Raw genomic sequence first — 22,304 nt, 5'->3', positions numbered from 1 at the left:
AGCAGGGGTTTTCACTGCGCATTGAGCCTCTCGCACAGCTTGCCCTCTGCTAGGCATTGGCAATTGAGGCACTACTGATAAAGTATACATAAAAATTAAAATAAATACAAGGCTTGCAGTATTATCATTTGGCAGAGGGACCCCAGGGCTGATTTTCTTCCCTGGCACAAATGGAGGATGGAAGTACCACTCCCGAAGACAGTGAGGAGGAGTGGGAAGGGGACAGAGACCTGTCCCTTAGTTTCAAAAGAGTTCTGGAGGATTCACTGACTGTCGCAGTGCCACGAGGGGTTAAACCCATTGAAGAACGTCTAAACACGCTAGAACCGCTCTTTGCAAAAAAAGCCGTTCATAAGAAGACGAGAGAGCCAGCCCCGGAGACGGCACAACTCAGAGCCCGCAAGGGAAGCGGGTGCCATCACAGAAGGGACTGGACAAGACTCGGAAGAGTCCCCACTCTTCTAGCCCCCCGGGCTGGAAGTTAGGGGCCCAGACCAAGCCCTGTGAGGTTTTAGGTCCTTTCGATAAGCTGAAGGCGGCTTTTTTGGGAAGGACTGCAGTGCCGAACCTCGAACCCCCTGCCCCAGGGAGTTAAATACAGGGGACTCCAAAGAAGGCAGGAGTCTTCACCTGAAGACGAAGACGAGATTGAGGAAGGCCTCCTGGAGGAGGAGAGAGTGGACGAGGAATGCAAGGACCCGTCGGACGACTTGGGAGACATGTTTGATCCTGATAGTATCAGACACCCGAGGTCTTCAGAGTGGCTCCCGTCGCCCAGGGTGGCTCACTACATGATGCAAAGGATGCATAAACCCCTGGAAAGAGAAGTAAGGTTTAGGATGAGGGCGGAGTGTCCCAGGCCAGAGCTACCGGGGAAGGTGATGGAGACCCCAGAGCTGGACGCCAAAATTGTCACTTTCGTGACCAAGGCTACGAAGGACGACCGAAGAGGGGTGGACAGAGCTTGGAAAGCCTGTCAAGATAAGGTGTTGAATATGGCAGGTCCCCTCGCAAAAATAATGGACTTGGCGGAAAGAGCCAGGGATATCGGAGACCCGGTAGACCCTCACATATTTGCCGGCTGGGCGCAGAGAGCGATTTGTTTCTTGGGGAATGGCAGCTGTGCATTGTCGGTGGAAAGACGACGCAGTTTACTGTTGAAGATTGACAGTAAATTGGGGGACTTAACCAATTACGAAGCAGGAGAGGCAGCTAGTGGAATGTTGTTCGACGAGGCTTTCGCCAAAGAGATGTCCCATTTTGTGGTTACTTATGCAGCTTTAGAGAAGGCGCAATCTTCATTTCGTAAAATATTCCCAGGACAGGTTTTTGCCAGGACCGGTCGTCAGAGAGGTCAAGCGATCGGTCGTACCTTCGCAAGGCGACCTCATGGACCCAGAGCAATGTACTGGGAGGATCGTCAGCAAGACTCTTTCTTCCCAGCCAGAGGGAGAGGATTCCATGGCAGAAGAGGTTGAGGGAATTTCCGGCAACAAAATGCCTCCGCCAGGAAGTGCATTGGGCGAGAGTTACCCCAGAGTTGTGGGGAGGACAGCGCTGTTTTTAAGTGCATGGCGCACAATATCAGGTGATGCTTGGGTATTACAGGCGGTAGTAGGACTAGGTTTAGATTTCATAGCTATTCCCCAACAGCGTCAGATGCCAGTAATTCTGAGGATGGCGTCAGAAGAGGTTTCCCTCCTTGAGAAGTAGCTTCTGGCGCTGGTGAGGAAAGGAGCGATAGAACAGTGTCCACAAGGAAGCGCAGGTTTCTACAGCAATATGTTCCTGGTACACAGGAAAGGGAAATCAAGGTCAGTTATCAATTTAAAAGAGTTGAACTGATGGTTGGTTTACAGGCATTTCAAGATGGAGGACATCCATCTTCTGAGAGATTTGCTGCGCAAAGGAGATTGGCTAGCGAGGTTGGATTTAAAGGATGCTTACCTGACCATTCCAATAGCGCAGGAATTCAGAGATTATCTCAGGTTTTATTGGAAAGAACAGAGCTGGTGTTTCGCGTGTCTGCCTTTCAGACTAGCTTCGGCTCCCTGGGCTTTTACAAAAATAATGAGACCAGTAGCAGAGGCTATCAGGAGCAGGGGGATAAGGATTATTGTGTACTTGGATGACATTTTAGTCCTGGAACTGTCCAAATCGGTCTTACGATCTCAGGTGATCTGGGTGAGCAATTTGATTTCTTCCCTCAGGGTTTTGATCAATCGAGAGAAATCGGAGTTCAGCCCGAGGCAGAGGAAAGAGTTCCTGGGATTTGTAGTAGACACCAGGAAAGCCTCTCTAGAGCTACCACAGCAGAAGGTCAAGAGTATAAAGAAGGAGCTGAGAGTTGCGTTGGGGAAGTCTCATATTTCACTTCTGAATCTAGCGCGGATCATAGGATTGATAGCAGCGTCCATTCTGGCTATCTTCCCGGGGCCTTTACACTACAGAGCGCTCTAGAGATTGAAGATCAGACACCTGCAAAGCGGGGTGCGGTACCATCAGTTAGTACCGCTGGACGAGGAAGGGAGGTTGGAGTTGATCTGGTGGCTTCAGAAGATAGAAGCCTGGAATGGCAGGGCCATCTTCGGGGATGTGCCGGAGTTAGTGATAGAATCAGACGCCATCAGGTTAGGATGGGGCGCCAGATGTGGACACCTTCAGACAGGAGGGCAATGGTCGGAGGAAGAGCTGAGGCTTCACATAAATTGTCTGGAGTTGCCAGCGGGATCCTTCGCGGTTCGAGCATTCACCAAGGATCGAGTGAATTGTTGTATTCTGCTGAAAATGGACAATATTTCAGCAGTCCGTTATATAAACAAGTTAGGAGGAACGAGGTCAAAGTTACTAGCAGAGATAGCGAAAGATTTTTGGCACTATTGCCTGCAGAAGAAGTTAATGATAGCGGCAGATTATCTCCCGGGGAGACAAAACGCGATATCGGACTGGAATTCCAGGTATCTGACGGATTCCAGCGACTGGATGTTGTGCAGGGGAGTTTTCGTTCGACTGCAGGAGTTATGGGGTCAGATAGAAATAGATCTGTTCGCCTCTAGGCTAAATGCACAGGTGTCGAAGTATTACAGTTGGAGAGTAGACACCAGAGCTTTGGGGACAGACGCATTCCTTCACAATTGGGGAGGTGCTTTGCTGTATGCCTTTCCCCCCATTCATCATGTTGATGAGGACTTTAGCGAAGGCACGTCGTGAACGAGCGGAGGTGGTGGTGATAGCGCCGTTATGGAAATCGCAAGCGTGGTTTCCGATTCTGATGGAACTTTCTTTGGATTTTCCTAGACAGATTCTGTGGCAAGCGGACCTGTTATGCGATCTGAGAGGTCAGAGACATCCTCTAGTACAGTTGGGAGCCCTGCAGTTGTTGGCGTGCAGGATTTCGGGAGACAATGGGATTTGCCAGGTCTTTCGAGTGAAGCTGCGGATTGTATCAGAGACTCTTGGGCCCCCTCCACTATTAGGAGCTATGTCACCGCTTGGGCAAAGTGGGAAGAATGGTTCAGCAGAAACGTGTTCATCCCGTTTCAGCAGCTGTAGTTCATGTTTTGAACTTCTTGGCGGAAATGTCAGCCGAAGGGAAAGCTTTCCGTACGCTAGGAGTGCATAGGCCAGCGATTTCCGCGGGGCATGAAAGGTTGGAAGGTAGACCGATAGGGGAACACCCAGCAGTGGTTAGGTTGTTGAAGGGAGTTAAAATGCATAAGCCTCCGGTCCCTAGGTACTCAGTTTTGTGGGACGTTGAGGTGGTTTTCCGGTTATTTAAGCAATGGCCGGATAATGAGTTTCTGTCGAAGCAGCGGTTGTCGGGTAAGCTAGCGATGTTGTTATGCTTAGTGTCTTGTAGAAGAGTATCGGATGTGAAGGCTTTGGAGATTAATAGGAAGGTGTTTTATCCAGAGGGTATTGCATTCCAGATAGTCCAAAGAACAAAGAGTGATTCTAGAGTTATTTAATATCCGTATGTTTCAGGAGAGCCCAAATTGTGTGTGGAGCGATGAATTAAAGAGTATGAGAGAGTGACAGAGAGTGTGAGACCCCAAGGAGTACATCAGTTGTTAATTGCACTCACAAAAGCCTTTTCATGCTATATCAACAGCTACCATAGCTAGATGGGTTTGAGAAGTAATGAATTAGGCAGGTATAGATCTGAACAGTTTTGGTGCCCACTCAGTAAGAGGGGCAATGGCATCCAAAGCATTTGCGGCTGGGGCTACATTGAAAGATATTCTAAAAGCCGCAGATTGGGCCTCAAAATCCACATTTAAGACGTTCTATTTTAAACCTGTGGTTTCTGTGGCTAACATGGTTTTGGAAAGCTTTGAACAAGCATAATGCTCGCCTCCGGTCTTGTCATAGAATGAAGATTACCCAGGCTATTTGCACTGGTAGTCTTGATTCTATTAAAGACACGGAGGCGAGCATTATCCCGCCCTAGTACGCGGGGAAGAATTTAAATTAGACATTTAAATTGGACATTTAATGTTACTGTTTTATTTGTCTTGCTTTCTGTCATCATTGTGAGTTGCGTACTCCCTCCCTGATGCTATGTTTTTCTCTGGTTTGGGTTGTAGGGCAAGAGCCTAAGAACGGTTGAGAAGGATAACACCCAGTCTTGAGGAAGACGACGATTAAGATTTGGCTGAGAGTTTTTTTCCTTTGGGAATTTGGGAATCTACAGTTCGAGTTCAGAAGTTACAAGGTTTTCGATTGTTTTGTCATCTGAGCATCAAAGAAAAGAGGAAGAGGAACAAACAGGAAGTGAGGCATAGACATTGCCTGCAGGGGATTGGTTTGGAGTACTGTACTTGAGACTACCAGAACACTGGGGACTTGTGGGAAGTGGTAGTCCCAGGTCAGGGTAGTTTTGTGGACTGTTACATGGTGTGTTTTGGTTTCATATGTTTTGGAAAAAAAAACAAAACAATGAATACGTTTGAAAAAAAGGTGGCTGCTGTTGGAAGTAGCAATAAAGAGTTAAGCATAATGCTCGCCTCCGTGTCTTTAATAGAATCAAGACTACCAGTGCAAATAGCCTGGGTAATCTTCATTGTTACCTTTAAGGGTAAGGAGACTCATATATTTCAGTGGATGTGAAATTCCATCTCTTATATCATGAAAGCATGGAAAATAATTACTGTGTTTCAATTGATGGCCAATCGAAAAGAAAAAGGTTTGATGTGACAAAATAGTTTTTTTTTTTAAGTATTGTTTAGATTAGTTGGATTTTACACTAGTTTGTGTAAGGAAATATGCAACCAGGGTCGGTCTGGGGCATACATTTGTCTCAGGCACCAACAAAAAAGTGGCCCACAGTTGCAAATGAGAATTCATTCCTTTTTGTGACGCTGTTTGAAAAGTACCCAAGGGGGAGGTTCTTTATAAAATGTGATGGAAATTGGGCATTTTAAAGAATATTTAACCAGCAACACTGGTCAAAACTATTAGCTGCATAGTGAATTAACTCATCAAACTGGCCCAAAAAATGGCCCACTTTGACCTAAAAAACTGGGCCACACAAGCATTTTGCGTTTTTGCTTCGGCCATAAATCTATTGCCCTATAGGTCAGTCGGAACCTGGCTCTGTGTGTAGCCAACCTACTTGCTCTCAGGCACACCTTACTTTTTCTTTCTTTCTTTCACCAATAAATCAGGGGAAAGCGCAAACGCAGTCCCACACTACCAGAAAAAAACACAGTCGAGTATCCCGCATTTGGAGACGTCGCAATGCAAATCCGATGTGCAATGGATGAGCCTCACCCTGGAAGATTAGCCTTTCAGATCACAGATTCTCCCCTGCCAGGTAGGTATGAGTTGCACGTGGAAGGGCAAGGGCTGGGCTTAATCTGAAAGCCCCACTAAGCGAGGGTGAGAAGGCAGGCCCTGACCCAGCCCTCCTGGGAGCCCTGATCGTCTGCAGAGCTGCCTGGCCCACGTGTAGGGGTAGCTTCGGCAGGCAGAGCCGAGCAAAAGAGTTACATTGTAGCACAGTTCCTTTCTCCCATGAGCTCCGCTCTGCTGCCCAAGATTTGTGAAAATTTGGGCGTGGCCGCCAGCCAGCAGGCCCAGTCGGAAAGCAGGAGGGCTCGAGCAGGCCTGTTGCAGTCTGCCCACTGACCTGTCGTCCCGACACGGGCCCATGGCCTTCCGAGCCACGCTTAACAAGAGCGTCTCAGGCAGGGTGCCCCCCAGCCAAACACGGGAACACCGTGAAGGCAAGGCCTGATCGTGCCCGATCAGTGCTCGGATGGGGCGGCAGCAGCTTGTTCTATAGGCCAGTCCGAGCAACCCTTCTAAGGTGGCAACCAGCTGTCGAAATGAGACACTGACATAACTTTACTACGTCCTGCTCACACAAAGAGTGTTTTTATATGCTACAATATATGCAAGAAGCTAGCTACGAACCCGTGAAAATGAGATGTTCCGATTACCTAGCTTGATACAGATTTCTACTGCTTCTTAAAAAAGGTAAACATGTAATATTTAAAAGTGCATTGATGTGATCATGCAGATGATAAGAGCTATGATGGAATCTGTCATCAACAACAGCTAGTAAGCAACATTTCTTTTGCTAGCTATGAATGTGTGAAGATGCAACTGCTATGATAAAATATGGACTTGATTTACAGAGTGAACCCCATTAAGGGAAAATAAGTAGTTGTTTTATACAAAAATAGGATTATATGAAGGGAGACAGAGGATAGTGTGCATTACTGTTAGTGAGTTCAAACTCAGAATGGTGATGGGTAATCTATTTTTATATCTGTATGCATATTTAATTATAGTTATCATGTCCATTAATGAAGAGAAGGCATTTGCAAATGTGGAAAGGCAGCATTTAATCTGCTCGTACAAGGAATGATGGAAGGAATGTTTGTTTTACAATAACTATGGTAAAAATTGTGTTTCGTCACAACCATGTGGAAAGGGCAGGTTCTGGCACGATACTGGGGCCCTCATAGGCATCTGGGAAGCTTGTGGAGCAAGGGCTTTTCGATGGATGATGGGGCTGGGTTGGAGTGAGTCTGGCAACAAGCCATTGCCTTAGAGAGGCTAGTGGGGCTGATGCAGTGTCAGTCAGATGTCCAGTCCATGAAGGGCTTTGCAAAAAGTGATAGAAAGTGTAAGGTCTCAATCTTGTGATCCCTCCATCTCTTAGGGTGGAAAGATTGAGAGCATGTTAGTTGGGATAGTGACTCACAAAACTGCATTGTCTGTTCCAGCCCCCTGTCAGTTTATTGAACATTTATGGTATTCTTGCCTGTCTCTACGGAAGTTGAGGTGAGTTTCTGAAAAATGGTCTTAACAAGTGAAAACACTTAATAACACATTTGATAACTAACAAAGACTGGAATATTGTGTATGGCTTTGAATGAAGTCATTAACAACTAATTATGATTAGCATCCTGGGTGGGGGAGCCAGCCAGTCAGGCGGCAAGGAACTCAGGCTTCAACCGCCAGTACAAGCCCGCGTTCCAAGCCGCATGACGGCCAGCTCGCCCCACCGCCATCTTCCCTCAACCCTCTGTCCCATTTTTTTCCCACCCCCCAAACCCTAAAACCCCTGCTCTTTCTCTCCGCCTTGCGCAAGCCGCCATGGAAAGGAAACAGGGGCTCTGTACGGAGCCCAGGGTTCCCTTTCCATGGTGGCCATCTTGGGAAAGGATTTCCCTTCCTACAGTGAGGCACCACGCACCTCCTGCTGTAGGAAGTAAAATCCTTTTTTTTAGCACCCGTGTTACCGCTTTGTCAACCCGGGGTGCTAATGGCCTTCATCCCCTCTTCCAGACCATGGAACGGGGGATGAACGCCACATTCGGAATGCTAAATTATCCTACTGTGACATCATGGCAGAGGATTAAGGAATTCATATTCATCTATGATGTGACAGCAGGAAGATGCAGCATTTTCTCCGCCCACTATTTTCTGGGGTTGCTGTAGGCAAAGGGGAAATGCAGCCTGTTTTTTGGTATGTTGTGTGTAATTCCCTCATTCCTCCTCTCAATACTCCTTACATTGCTGCTCAATGGGAGCAGCACAGATGATAGAAAAGAGATGCAGGTGGCATTGACAACATAACATTATAGATTGACAGCCTTCAACTATATTAAGTATTCCACCTGGGAGTTCAGAGTGACATCATAGAGAACTCAAGCTTCACTCTCGTTGTCTATCAAATGTAACTGAGAATCTCTTATTGGAATATTATACACAGAGTTGATAGCTATCTGTCTATGATTCTAAAAATATAACACTGAGGGTTTTTGAATAATATCTGATGTACAATCAGAGCAGAGCTTTAATTACTTATAATGTGACTTGGAACCCCACTGTGAAAGTCACCCTGTAGTTGATAGTGACCAATCAGCATTTCTATACACGTTATCCTGCCATCCTTGCCAATCACCCTCAACTTTCTCATAGTGCTAAACCTGCAGTCCTACAATAGTGACAAGCTGCCTGCTCCCGCATCGTCAGCAATCAAAGCTTTACTCAGCCTATGACTCAAAGAGGCCAATAGGTCAGCGTGCTACAGCTCTTTGCGAATTAGGCAGTGTTGCAGAAGAAAAGGGGTTAATCTGCAGGTAATGGATGCAACAATTTGCACAGTGCCTGTTGTAGTCAGCCTGGATGTAAAGACTGGAGGGAGGTGTCTGTACTCCTGCTCTCTATATGGCATAGAGGAGGCACAGAGGACACCAGCCAAGATTCTCCTTTAGTGGTATCGTGGCAAGCAATCAACGCTTAGCTCTCAGGAGTTGATGCCGGCTGGTTCTTAAGTACAGTGTAGTCCCCAAGCACCCACAAAGGAATATCCACACACTGTATTAGTTAAAACACAGTCTTTATATAATTAAGGTTCAAGGTTATATACACAATCACAATCACTCTCTTAGGGCTCAGTTAATCTACAATGGCAAATACATACACAGTTCTACGTGGTACTACAATTAATATCAGAATTCATTAAAGTGCATCAACTGGACTTCGTTTAAATGTCACACAAATCCAGTAATAAAGAGAACCAACAATAGACATAGGAGGAAAGCAGTTGGGTAGAGCAATTGGCACAATACTGAGCCCCTACCACCAGGCACAGTGCTGTATAAGGATCCCCCACCTGGGCAACCTGTAAATAAAGATATATCGTACAAGCCCAGTCCATATATTGCTCAATATGAGTCTTATTTCCTTCTAAATAGTTCTACAACCCCAATGTACCTGGAATAGCAGAGTTCGACATCGGGTCATCGATGGATCCTTGCTTGAGCAGCTCCCTTTAAGGCAGGAGCCCCGGATTGTCGAGATCCCATGAGGAAAAAGGGCGAACACTGTCGTTGCGGAAGCAGATTCAGTTCTTGTGGTGCTCGTTGATAATCGGTCAAAAACGTCCTGCAAGCTGAAGCGTGCGGTGCACTGCGACGATGAGTGTTAGTTGCCACAAAGAGTCACTGAAGAACTTTGGGCCAGCAAGGGTGTTGAATCCTCGGCGTCTGGCATCAGTGAACGGAACAAGACCATGGCTGGCTTCAGTAGCTTCGTCAGCGTCTCTGAGATCTTCAGGTGGCGGGAAACCCACCGTCAGATTCTCATCAGTCGTCGGCGGCCTTGACTTTCTCCGGCAGGATGAAAGTGTAGAGGAGGTCCCAAATAAAGTCTGCACTCCCATCGCCCATTTTGAAGTACCAGGAACGTTCACACCAAAATATGTGACGTATGATGAGCAAATAAAGCAGCAGAGAGCCACAATAGGGCTCTGCCCAGTGCCTATCAGAAGAACAACACCTGTTGAAGTACCAATACCCAGAAAACAATGGACAGTAAGGTATCCATTGAGAAAGCCCTACCAGCAAATAAGACGAAATGAAGATTGCTTAAGCACCATCCCGGAAGAAACCAAAAAGGCCTTGATGGAAGACAAATGGTGACGTCACGAAGGCCCGGATAGACTCACAGATGGAAGAAATGAAAAACACAAAAATGACACACAGGCCCTCATTACGACCCTGGCGGAAATCGAAGAACGATGGCGGAAATGCAATACCGCCATCGAATAGCGCTCGGTGCGACTATGACCCGTCACCGTAAAGTACGATGCCATTAGCGACACCGTAGTGAACGCCAACGCTAACTGCACCAAGTACGCGCGCGCGCGCCATGCCAAACCGTAATTAGCACCATGGCGCAAGGGTACGCGAATTCCGACCCTAGCGGACATGTACTTAACGCCATCAAGCACGGCGGAAAGTACCATACCGCCATGGTGAGAAGTACGGCATCGCGAATCAACCGTAAACGGCCCCACTGAGTGCCTGTACACCGCTCCCTGGCCACATAGTACAACTCCCCGTAGGTGCAACGAAGTCACAATGCAACCAGTGAAATGTACAAGTCACCCATGCATGCCAACGAACAAAAGAATCACAAGAGGGGCCAATGGGAGCTGCAGGGCACAGATGGCACGAATACAGAAGCTATACCAATGGACATGACCTCAGTCTCCCACCAAGAAACGCACGCAAACACAGGCACCTGTGACCAGCAATATTCCGATAATCACATCATTCCACCAATCCACCTGGCTGACCGGCATCTGTTACACAAAACCTAATCCCCCGCCCCTGAGCATGACATCATTCAAACAGTCATATTGGCAGCCCTCACCCCTGACCTCACTGGGCTTCGTAGGCAAACGCGCCCAGCACAGTACCACGCAACTATACTCCGAAGCTGGAACCCAATGCAGATCTCCTCACAATACATCGCTCCCCAAATAGGAATATGCCACATCACTTGCAAAGAAGAACGCTACACGGCCCATATCAGAATAGAAATTTAATGCACAACAAATTCACCAAGCCCATACAGCCATTAGGCCATGAACTCCAAAACACATTTCACCATTGTAGGCTGCATCCGCAATAAATGACCAGCTACTTCTTGTGTGACGCCCTGTTCCTTCATGGTACACAGGGGCTACATTCTCGTACGAAAAGGCAACATGGAAGCCCCTAGAACCGCAGGGCCGTCCCAATAGGGAGGCACTAGTCCAGCTGAAAGGCCGAAATGTTGCTCCGAGCCACTAGTACTGCGTAAGGGCATGTGGCCCATTGGCGATCGTCCCATAAGATCGTAATGCTGCTCCACTGATTAACACGAAGCAGCAGGTGTCGGGAGTAAAACCCATCTGCAGGAGTGGCATACAGATGGCAGTGGCAAAAGGGGAGGAGATACCTGTCAACCAAAAGAAAAGAAAAAGAATAGAATGGCCATCAGAACTACATTCGAACAACTCACTTCAATGATCACACTAAATCCACAGCCATATGCATGCTAGCCCACTCCAAAGGATCATCACCACCCTAAAACCACTTGCGACTCATAACTATCCATATCGAGGTGAAAACACCATCACAAACGAGTGTACCTGTGCATGCGTCTGTGAAAACAGAATCCATCAGATGGGATTGGTAACGTGCATGGACACAAGTGTCTGAAGGCGCGTCGAGACAGGGAGGGCTCAACAAGGCCAGATAGACGATGGTCCCACTATGGCAGCCCTGCATCACATAGCGCAGGGGAGGCGGACAGATTCCAAGAAGCCCTGTACATGGCAAACACCGTATCAAATCATCTGTCCATGCATCCATTCATCATTCCCTCATCCCGTAATGATAACGCCTGTTTCCATACTCACATAACATGTGAGAATTCCATTGAGTCTGTGTGTTATGCAGCCTGCAAAATCCACTGTGCCCCAGCCCGTAATTCCAGTGTTGTGAAGTAACATGTATTTGGGAACGTCCGGCCTCATCATCCACTTCGCTATTGCGCATCCCAAACTATTCATATCAATCATTGCATCCTCGCCATGGCCCCTGTCCCAAGGACACTGAACAATAGAACGTTATATTTGCAGTCAGACCTGTGGGCATCTCCTCGCCGCTAGCTGAAGACCGAAAGCGCCGCCCTTCGAATTCCTCATTTGCAACATCACGTCGAAAAGGCATCTGTGGCCGCTTGAAATCACAAATTAATCCATCTAGTGCGGCTGTGTGTGAAAATGGCAACTGCCTTCACTCACAAATGGGACGCCCCGCCCGTCGTTGAACCTCGGTGCAGTGATGCATGAGGGTCCACCGTTACTCGAGTACTACGTTCCACTGACCCTTCACAAGTCTGTTCGCGACTGCAAAGAATGCATGTGAAACAATGGGACCATAGCCGAATGAACATATCAACCAATGTTACACGGCCATCGGGTACTAATACATGATTGTAATAGCAAGATGGCATTCCTCGAATTGCAGCGTTGTGTGCGGGACGTGCTCGCCCAAAGGGGAGAGCAGCTTGCACAGGTGGAATGAATCACCACAGGTGGAGGCCATACAGCCTGAAAACACATAAATTGCACACCCAGTCTCCTCCCACAACCACACCCACTCCGAAATGCTACCGGCAGGACTCGCGATGTTGGCCCTGGGGGACCTGATAGCACTGCAAGTACTCCAACTTCAAGAAGAAGACGAACACCAACTACTACCGGCCGCACGGAGGAGACGCAGGAGGAGGAGGAGGGCAAGGCAGGGCCAGCAAGGGCTGCCAGCACAGCCACTACCACCACGCAGGCAGCCCGCAATCCCACGCCTCCGAGCACATCCGTTCAACCTCACTGATGAGCAGATCCACACCCTCTACCGTTTGGACCGGGACACCATAGCCGCCATTGTGGACATGACACAGGCTGACCTTGTCAGCATGATAGATAGCCCAACCGCCATCCCACCCCTACTGAAGGTAGTGTCTGTACTCCACTTCCTGGCCACAGGCACCTACCAGCACACAGTCGGACAGTTGCATGGCATTTCTCAGCCACTGTTCTCACGGACACTATTGCAAGTGCTCGATGCCCTCCTGCAGCACGCAGACGACTACATCTCTCTACCACGCTCGGAGCAGGAAATTACCAACACAAAAGTGGGATTCCATGCACTTGGCGGCATACCGGGTTGCCTTGGTGCCATCGACTGCACCCATGTGGAATTGGTCGTCCCACATGCCATGGAGGCCCAGTACCGCAACCGAAAACAATTTCATTCTCTGAATGTAAAAATGGTGTGTGACTCCAACAGGATCATTACACATTGTTGTGCCCGATTCCCTGGATCAACCCATGATTCTATGGTCTTGAGGAACTCAACAATACCACGCTACATGGAGCGACACGCAGGGAACAGATCCTGGCTACTCGGTGAGTCTCATTTCATGCATGATGATGTGGGGTATGTGATGCGGCAATGACCTGGCAGGAAGGGGGGGGGGGTGCGTACGTAGCAATGGCATTCCACATAATTCGTTTATCGTCCACATACAGGTGATGCCGGATATCCACTGAATAGATGGCTCCTCACACCAGTCCGGAACCCACGAGACCAGCATGAGGAGGACTACAACCATGCCCACTCACGTACCCGTGTAGTCATTGAACAGGCATTCGGCCTACTGAAGACCCGTTTCCGGTGCCTCAGCAGGTCTGGCGGGGCACTCCTGTACCGCCATGAGAAGGTTGCAAAGATGGTGATGGCATGTGTCATGCTACACAACATGTGCGTACGTAGAAATGTGCCCATGCCCCCTGACGCAGAGTTGCAAGCACCTGAAGATGGTCATGATGAGGGTGGGGATGTGGCAGCACCTCAAGGAGTCTGCGAGGCACAGGAGGGCCGTGAAATTCGTCAGCATCTCATATATGCATGCTTCTAGCACTCACGCCTGGTGGCTGATACATGGACACGGGACTCGTGGCACTGTGTGTGTCTGGTACATGCACAACATGGACTGTACGCCTATGATGGCCTAGTACACAAAGATCATTGTCCACACATCTCATTGGTTGATCGTGCATTGTTTATGGCATATGTGATATCATGTTGAACACCCTATCCACCCGCCACCCAAGTGAGCCCAACACACCCCCTCCACCCTCCTACCTCCCCCCCGAACACCAGTGTCCAAAGATGCTCATTGTCAGTGGGCAGTCGCTATTGCAAGCCCCCTCTGCGGGTATCAGGGGCACCCCTGCCTGTGGAGCACAGGTTCCTCCCAGATCTATGTTGGGGGCTGCCCTGGACGGAACTTGCAACGGATGATGTCTCTGCCTGCTCACGTCCATGCATGTCCCTAAGGGTTTGTGAGAGCTCAGTGAGCACACGGCGCACTGCGGCAAGTTCGGCACATACGTCTTTGGACGTCGCATGCAGTTCCCCCCTGAGGCTCTCGGTGCTTCTCTCCATTTGGACTCTCAGGCTCTCGGTGCTACTCTCCATTTGGACTCTCAGGCTCTCGGTGCTACTCTCCATTTGTGCCCTAAGTGTCTCAGTTGATGTTTCTATGTCTGCCTTAGTGCCCCCACATCCATCGGCATGGTCCTTGAGGAGCGTGGCCAGTTGCTGCTGTTGCACGATTAACTGGTCGAGGGACTGTTGCCTGTGCTGTGCCATGGCCATTTGCGGTGGTGTCACAGAGGGGCTGTTCGCCTCATGTTGCCCTGCCAGAGGGCTTGTGGGGGATGGCCAGTCGTCGTCTTGTGGTTGCCCCTGCGTGGTATCCTCATGGTGTACGGGATGGAACAGACAGGGGGATTGGGACAGGTCATGGATGGATCTGACTTCGACATCCCCGTCTTCTGTGTCGGAGCATGCTGCCATTAATGGGGTGTCACCTATGGTGCTGCTGCCACCAGAGGCAGTACCTTCTGTGGCATCCATTGGGGGGACCTGTGGTGGTGCTGTTGTGGGCATGCTGGCTGCTGGGGTGCCTGTTGATGTTCCCTCCTGTGTGCTGCCACTTGATATGTGCTGCTGCCGTGTCTTGATGCGTGCAGCTGAGGTGGAGGGTCTTTGGCCGTCGGTCTTGGCCCTCTTTGCAGGTGTGCTGGTAGGGGTGTCCTGGAGCTCGTCGTTTGGATCGGACCCTGTGGTGGAGTAAAGGAGGGCGAGCGTTATTAATGGGTCTGTGGGAATTGGAATGGCAATGTATCACATGCATTGGGGTGGTACCTGAGGGTGATTTGGGTCGGGGCCTTGGAGGTGCTTTCATTTGTGTGTGGGTTGAGGGTGCAGTTGTTTGGCAGCCTGCAGTTAGGGTGTGCCTGCTGCACGTGTAGTGGGTGTTTTTGGGGTTTTTACTTATTTATGTATTTATTGTGAGTTTTAAAGTGCGCTATCAGGCCAATGTGTGTGGACGTTCTCCTGGCCATGTGTTGCTGTTGCGCTATGTGGACACATGTGGATCACATGATTGGACATTGTGGATTTGGCATGGTTTTATTTGGGCCACCTACCTGATTCTCCGGATGTCTGCACTCCTTTCTCCATCCCTCCGACTCCCTCTATGCTCTCCATTCCAATGGTGGAGGCACAGATTTCTTCCCAGGGGGTCAACTTGATGGGTGATTCCGATCCTCCCCCGGTGGCTGTGGCAATGTTGCGGCTGGCAGAAAGTATGCTACGGACGCGTATCCGCAGGTCGTCCCACCGCTTCCTGCATTGCTGTGGGTTGCCCGATGGGTCGGAATGGGCCGCACTTTGCTCCATCGTGCAATGGCGGAAACGCTATTTACGCTGTGGCGGTCCGGTCAGTCACTTTCCGCCAGGGCCACAGAGATGAAATGCCATGAATAAGGATATCATGGAACTAGAAGAAAAGAACGATGTTGAAATATAAAGAAGCTTAAGCTGTAAGCAGGATGAAGACATTCAACCAGCTAACGCTTGTGCATATGCTTGAAACCGCAAGAAAGCTAAGAAAACAGTGCGGCTTGCTATGCTAAGTAGAAGAATAGAGCGGCAAGCGCCATTATACATAATCTACCTCAAAACGAAGCACAGTATTATAAGTGCGAGTCCACTTTATACAAAAAGCAGAATCAACTGAGGTTACTAGAGGCCAAACAGGAAAAGATTTGTATTCTAGCTAAACGAGAAGAGACAGCTGAATCGAAACTCAGCAGATGCAACTTGCGCCAGGAAGAGTTAAGGTCAGAGCAATAGAAAAAACGAACAGTAGCTTCACATAATTGAAACTTAAGAACAGAATATCCTGTCTTTGGAAGGTCGAGATAAGGAGGCGTAGGCAGGTGACAAGCCGAATAAGAATTAAATGCACAAATTGAGAGAAACTAGACAAATTCACAGTGTGAACAGCATGTGACCAGCCTAGCAAGAAGGAGCACGGGTTCACACCTATGCTTGGCATCCGCCCAGACAGAGATATCAGAACTTTTCCAACCACAGTGAACTAATTGACACATAGCCACAAAAGTAATGATTGATGAAAGAAAGGCAGAGTGAATCAAGGGGCACCCGGCATCTGGCTGACCGTTCTGCGTGCTGCTAAGTAAAGTGGAAATGTATGCATGGGGTTGATGCCAACCCAATCACAATGGACCAAATAATCTAGGGTCCTATAGATAACAGAACCAATGGGACGTCGTACTCTTAGTGACGTCTACAATAGTCATGTTTGAAGGGAGAGCTTAGATGCCCACCTGATAGTGTTTATCCAATCCCCTCACTCCGTTATAATATACAGATATAGCACCTATATTGAAGATACCTTTTCCTAACCAATAGAAATGCATATTAACTTTTGAGTGTTACACGTCAATTATGATGAGTTTTGAGTATAAATGTCACTGTTTGTATGAAGATCATTGGAGTTGAAGCGAGACAGACTATCGCATCGCTGGATTTCCATGACTCCTCGTTTTTTGTACTTGTCATTAAACGGACTCCCTTTGCCAAACCATTGAGTTGTCCTTATTGATTAGTGTTGGAGTAATAAACCTGCACCCCCATACATCTTAGAGGTGCAGCTATCTCATCTTAAAGTACTCCGGTGCAAAACTTGGCTCTATGGGCCAGCTGAGGGTCTCCCCAGTACACTTGGTAGCAGAGGATGGTTACCGACTATCGATAATTGATTAAAGTAAAACACCTATTGACTGATGACATAAGTAACTCTAGGTCTTCGGCAATATCACGAGTCCTTTGCCATTTGGCTGAGTAGACCATGAAGCTCCCCGTAGACAGTGGTTATCTAGAAAAAACCTGCAGAAAGGGCCTGAAGGGACCAGTGTTCCCCACACTTCCCTTCCCATTCCTACAGGCAGCCTAGCGGGCGAAAAGCTGAAGAAGGCGGCAACAAAGGCGGTGATCCCGAGGGTTCCAGAGAGGAACCATGCAAACGGTGAGTGAAACAAAAAATTTAATGTTTTGGCAAATAAGTGCATGCCTTAGAACAAGTAAAGGGAAAAGGTAACAGAGGGAGGAGGGAAAACAAACTATAGTTAGAAGTAGAGAAGACTGTATATATATGTAAGGGGATAATGACTCTAGAATAATAAAAGTAAATAGAAGGTTACCGGGGAGGACACCCGAGAGGAGAGAGGCTACCGAGGCAGACACCCCAGAAGTGACAGGATTCGCCTTATTCCTACGCTTTAATATAGCAGCTAGAAGAAACGTGTACCCAGAGTCCCACATAATGGGGAACAAATAGACTGCCGCAACGTTTAAAGACATCGTGAAAGGGGCATGTTTACACTTCATGAAGGGGTAATGATTAGAGGCAGGGATATCTGTGTCCAGCTGGTGTCTGTCTAGTCTATCAAGCGTCTGTCTTACATGTTTTGTTGTGACATCATATGTAAAATATTTTTCTTGGAGAACTGATTTAAATTTTGTGCGGTTTAATAGCTGAGATAAAATCGCATGTGAATTGATGTTTTTAACTAAATCAGAAGATATAACATTTTGTGGAAATTGGATTGGAGCTTGCAGTGTTTGGTGCTTGCTCATATTGTTAGAAGTTGTTTAAGCCACACGGAAACGTTGACAAGTGTTATATAAGAGGAAAGGGAACAGATTTAAGCATGGAAGACATGACTCCATTGGCACACTTATGCAAACAGTTGCCAAAACACACACCCAAGTTAGAGAAATATAGTACCGAGTGGGTTAAAGGCACCGCCCACAAGATTTTTATGCTGTGGCCACAAAATGGGTCTTTATCTAAAGCCGTCTTACAACATATGAGGACATATTTGCATGCCACATATACAGGCAAGAAGTTAGAAAAACGCCTTGCTGTTCTCGAGTTATGGAAAATGTATGAACAGGGAAAGGAGGAAGCGCCGCCAACGGATTGGGTAATTAATGTATGTTGGAGGGGGAGCGAAGACAGAACTGACGAGATAGCATTAGCAAAGGACGAAGGGATGAGAGGACACATTTTATTGAAACTCGATGGCAAAGGCATCGATGATGCAAAACAAAAGGAGAGGTTAAATGAGATACAGAGGGAGGAGAGAGAGAGATGAAGTTAAGAGACGAAAGGATAAGGAAGAAAGATGGACAAAGGCGAGAAATGCTATATCGCGAAGAGCAAGAAAAAAAGCTTGATCGCAACTCAAGAGCAGCCAATGATCAAGACAGACAAAAACAGCAAAGGTTAGAAGAAGAGCAAAGGATACGTGAAAAAAGAATAAGGAGACGAAGAGATGAGGAAATTCGAAGGGCAGATGAACGTAGAAATGAAAAGAGAAAGGAAGAAGATGGGGTTACAGAAGAGGCCAGGAAACGCAAAGATTTTGATGACGATGAAGAACGTAAGCGAAGACAGAGAGCACACAATCGTGAATATCTGGGGAGAGAGGTTAAAAAATCTGCTCCAGTTGTAGACTGGGAAGACATCGAAGAATTATTTACTGTGTACGATTTAGTGCCAGGCATGTCTAGGTCAAATATTGACGGTGACTTCGACACCCGAAGCATCAGAGAAACGATCGATAGACTATATGATGAAATGGGGCTTGAACAAATACCCCAAGGGGAGGGGGAAGACGAGCACCTAGAGAGCACCCAGCTCTACGACACTGAGGATGTCACTTGAAGTAGTGGGAATAGGGATCTATCCCTGGATAGATTAGAAATCAGTAGAAACAATGAAGATACAAGAAGTTGCATGAATTGGGGACAGACAATGTCCGACTCTGAAAGGGAAGAGCACTAGGAAAATGAAGAAGGGAGGCAAAATGAAAGACTACTCCCAAAGGTAAAGCAAATAAGATGGTCAGACACTAGTGAGTCTGCACCAAGAGCATTAGAATCAGCCACACAGTCAGACCGGCATGGAGATGTATCTCACGGTCAGAGTGGGGTGTCTTCACCGCCCTACGTGGACAGACTTAGGTCCCTACCAGGCAGGAGATGATGTGGGAATATTACCCCTGCCTTAGATAGGAGAACCATGAGGGAAGAAAGAGAGGGCTACACATTCCAATGTCAATTGCTCGAGAAAGGGGGAATAAGACCACAATATATTCCATGGCCACACATGGATCGAGAAAATCTGAAAAACAAACTTCCAATGCTGACATCGGGAGCTGGAAAATGGATACATGAGTTAGAAGAAATGACCGGAGGAAACACACTAGCTATAGGGGACATTAAAGGTCTCCTGATCGCCATACTTGGTGAGAGAGCAGGCGATGTGTGGGCACGAGCAGGCTACCCTGGTGTAACCACAATTAATACCTTGCATGATGGAGCTCCATTTAACAATTGTAGAGCCACAGAATGGAAAGCGCTACGAGTACTATACCCAGATACTTCTGATATGAAGGAATCTGAAGATCCGTTAATTTATATACAGAATTTCAAAGATGCATGGGTGCTCGAGACTCATGAATCGTGGACGAAATCTATACCTGTGTTTTACCATATACTGTGCCAAGGGCTGCCAGAGCCGGTGCACAAACAACTCTTGGGCTGAAATACAGTTGACCATCGCGCATTATTGAAGGCTGTTGCAGGAAAAGAATCGCAAAAAGGAAGCAACTCGAAAAGGTGAGGAAGCAAAATTGGTGCAAAGGAGATTGTCCAAATATGCTCTTGAGGGAGCCATGATAACTAGTACAGCTGAATCAAGCATGCAGCAGGTGGCCAGTCCACAACAGAATAATCAGGGCAATACTGGATTTTATCCAAGGGAAAGGGGATTTAGGAGAAGAGGATGGCAGAGCAATCAGGGAGTTTTCCAAAACAATCAAGGAGGTTTCCAAAATATGCAAAATGTTAGCCAAGATATGTCAAATGGGCAAATCATCCGACCACCGCCAGTTTGTTGGCTGTGCGGAATGACACGGCATTTGGCGCGCACATGCAGACATCAAGGCATGATACAGAACGGCCAAGGAACAGGAGCAGGCATGGCAAATCCACCGGCAGTTCTACAGCAGGGTGTTGCACAGAATCACACGGTGCAACAACAAGCACAAGGAACACAGCAAGGGGTGCAGCCACAAAGCATGGGGAATTTTCCACAAGGTCAATCCCAACAGACACCGCTGCAACTATCACAGACCATGAACCCTGGAATGGGAAGTAACCATTGGAATGGGGGAATTCCGCAAGTGCACAGTGGACCAAATTTGTATATAAACTAGGAAAGCTCACTGGGAACCCTGATGTATTCTATCCTATCAGTGACACCAGACCCTCACAGGGAACCTAGGGTCGATGTCGTTATAGGAGGTAAAGGATATTCCTTCTTAGTTAACATGGGTGCAACACGCTTGTGCATGAATACTAACAATAGGACCCACTGCTTAAGCTGTAATGACCAATCGCATAAGCTGTTATGATAACTATGTCTGTATTTATCTATAATATGCCAACTACTTCTACCACGCCTGTACCTCTGTAACTAAGTTCATGCAAGTAACAGCGCCTCAATGCCCTTGCGCTGCTTGCGCGCTATATAAATATAAATAAATAAATACGTGAAGGCAAATTTTCCTTGTCCACCGAGGCCATAGATACTCAGAGTATTACAGGAGCTACCAGTCGAGTTCCTTTCACAAATGCACTTCCAGTCTCATTAGGAGAATGTGAAATGAATGTGCCTTTATTATATTCTCAGCAGACCCCAGTAAATATTTTGGGTCGAGATTTAATGACAAAGTTGAACATGACAATCTCATTCACGGAGGAAGGCAAAGTATGTTCCACACCAGGCATGCACTACTCAAATGTATGCAAAATGATTAGAGCATACTCAGGGCACATAGCCATGACGGCCTTACCATTGGAGCCAGAAATGTTTGCATATGGTATGTGTGTGCTTATGGCAGGATTGCAACGCCTCGCAGACAAAGCCATGAGAACCCCTGATGAGTTCCTATTTAGACCAAGAATACCGATGCATGAGGAAGAGGGACAAGTATTCCCCTTAATGATACACACAGCTGCAATACGAGGGAATGTGGCCTTGGTTGACGGTTACGATGATGAGGGCAGACAACGGTGAGCGATAATTGCTATTGAAGAGGGATATCGAGTGACTGCTGTCACCGATGATGATCTGTTTGAAGAACAAGCAGAAATAGGAGAGACAATGGTGGAAGTAAGTCTCACCTTTTGGGTGAAGATGATTAAAAGAGAAGTACCTCAGATAATGATGTTGGTACTAAATCATCCTGAATATTTTGATGACGACATAGCCAAAGTGCCTGTCTCAGTGTGGACCACAGGACCCTATGACGTAGGCCTCTTGAAGGGTGTTAGAGAAGTGAAGATTAAGCTGAAACCAGGAGCAATTCTACCAAGAGCCCAACAATATTCAATGTCCAGAGAGGCAGATGAGGGGATTTTCAAGACAATTTCTGCCATGATGGATCAGGGCATCTTAGTGACATCAGAGTCACCATGTAATACGTCAGTGTATCCTGTGAAAAAAAGTAAAGGGGGGTCATGGAGGATAGTGCAAGACCTAAGGCCAATAAACAATATTGTTGAGTTCCCTCTAGTTCCTAACCCATCTACAATCCTATGTAACATACCCGTTGCGGCAAAATATTTCACGGTGATTGACTTGCATTTTTCTCAATCCCGTTGCACCGTGACTCTCAAGATCTGACGTCATTCACGTTCAGACAAATGCGTCTGAAAAGCCCGAGGCTGCCACAGGGGTGCTGTGAATCTCCATCTATTTTCAACAAAGTCCTGCAGATGGACCTAAGCAATATTGCATTAAAAAGTGGAGTCCTGCAGTACGTGGATGACATCTTGATCTGCAGCACAACAGAAGAGCACTGCAGGCACGATTCTGTTCACCTATTGACTATACTGGCTGAGAAAGGATATAAGGTTGACAAGGAAAAGTTGTAATATTGTCAACAAGAAGTGCTGTACATAGGCCAGCTGATCTCACATGAAGGAAAGAAAGTG

General features: G+C 47.5%; 1 protein-coding gene and 1 non-coding gene across 2 annotated transcripts in view; both read right to left on the bottom strand.

Annotated features, from left to right (window-relative positions):
- SLC12A3 (solute carrier family 12 member 3) overlaps positions 1-22,304 on the bottom strand; it is a 480,556-nt gene that overhangs the window by 428,654 nt on the left and 29,598 nt on the right. The window lies entirely within an intron of this gene.
- On the bottom strand, positions 5,664-5,823 carry LOC138565557 (U1 spliceosomal RNA). The gene has a single exon (XR_011301399.1). It is a non-coding gene; the product is annotated as a U1 spliceosomal RNA (small nuclear RNA).

Source organism: Ambystoma mexicanum, chromosome 1q (genome assembly GCF_040938575.1).
Source record: "Ambystoma mexicanum isolate Mex_15411 chromosome 1q, UKY_AmexF1_1, whole genome shotgun sequence".
Classification (NCBI taxonomy): domain Eukaryota; kingdom Metazoa; phylum Chordata; class Amphibia; order Caudata; family Ambystomatidae; genus Ambystoma; species Ambystoma mexicanum.
Note: the sequence above shows the minus strand (reverse complement) of the source record. Positions and strands in the feature narration are given on the sequence as shown.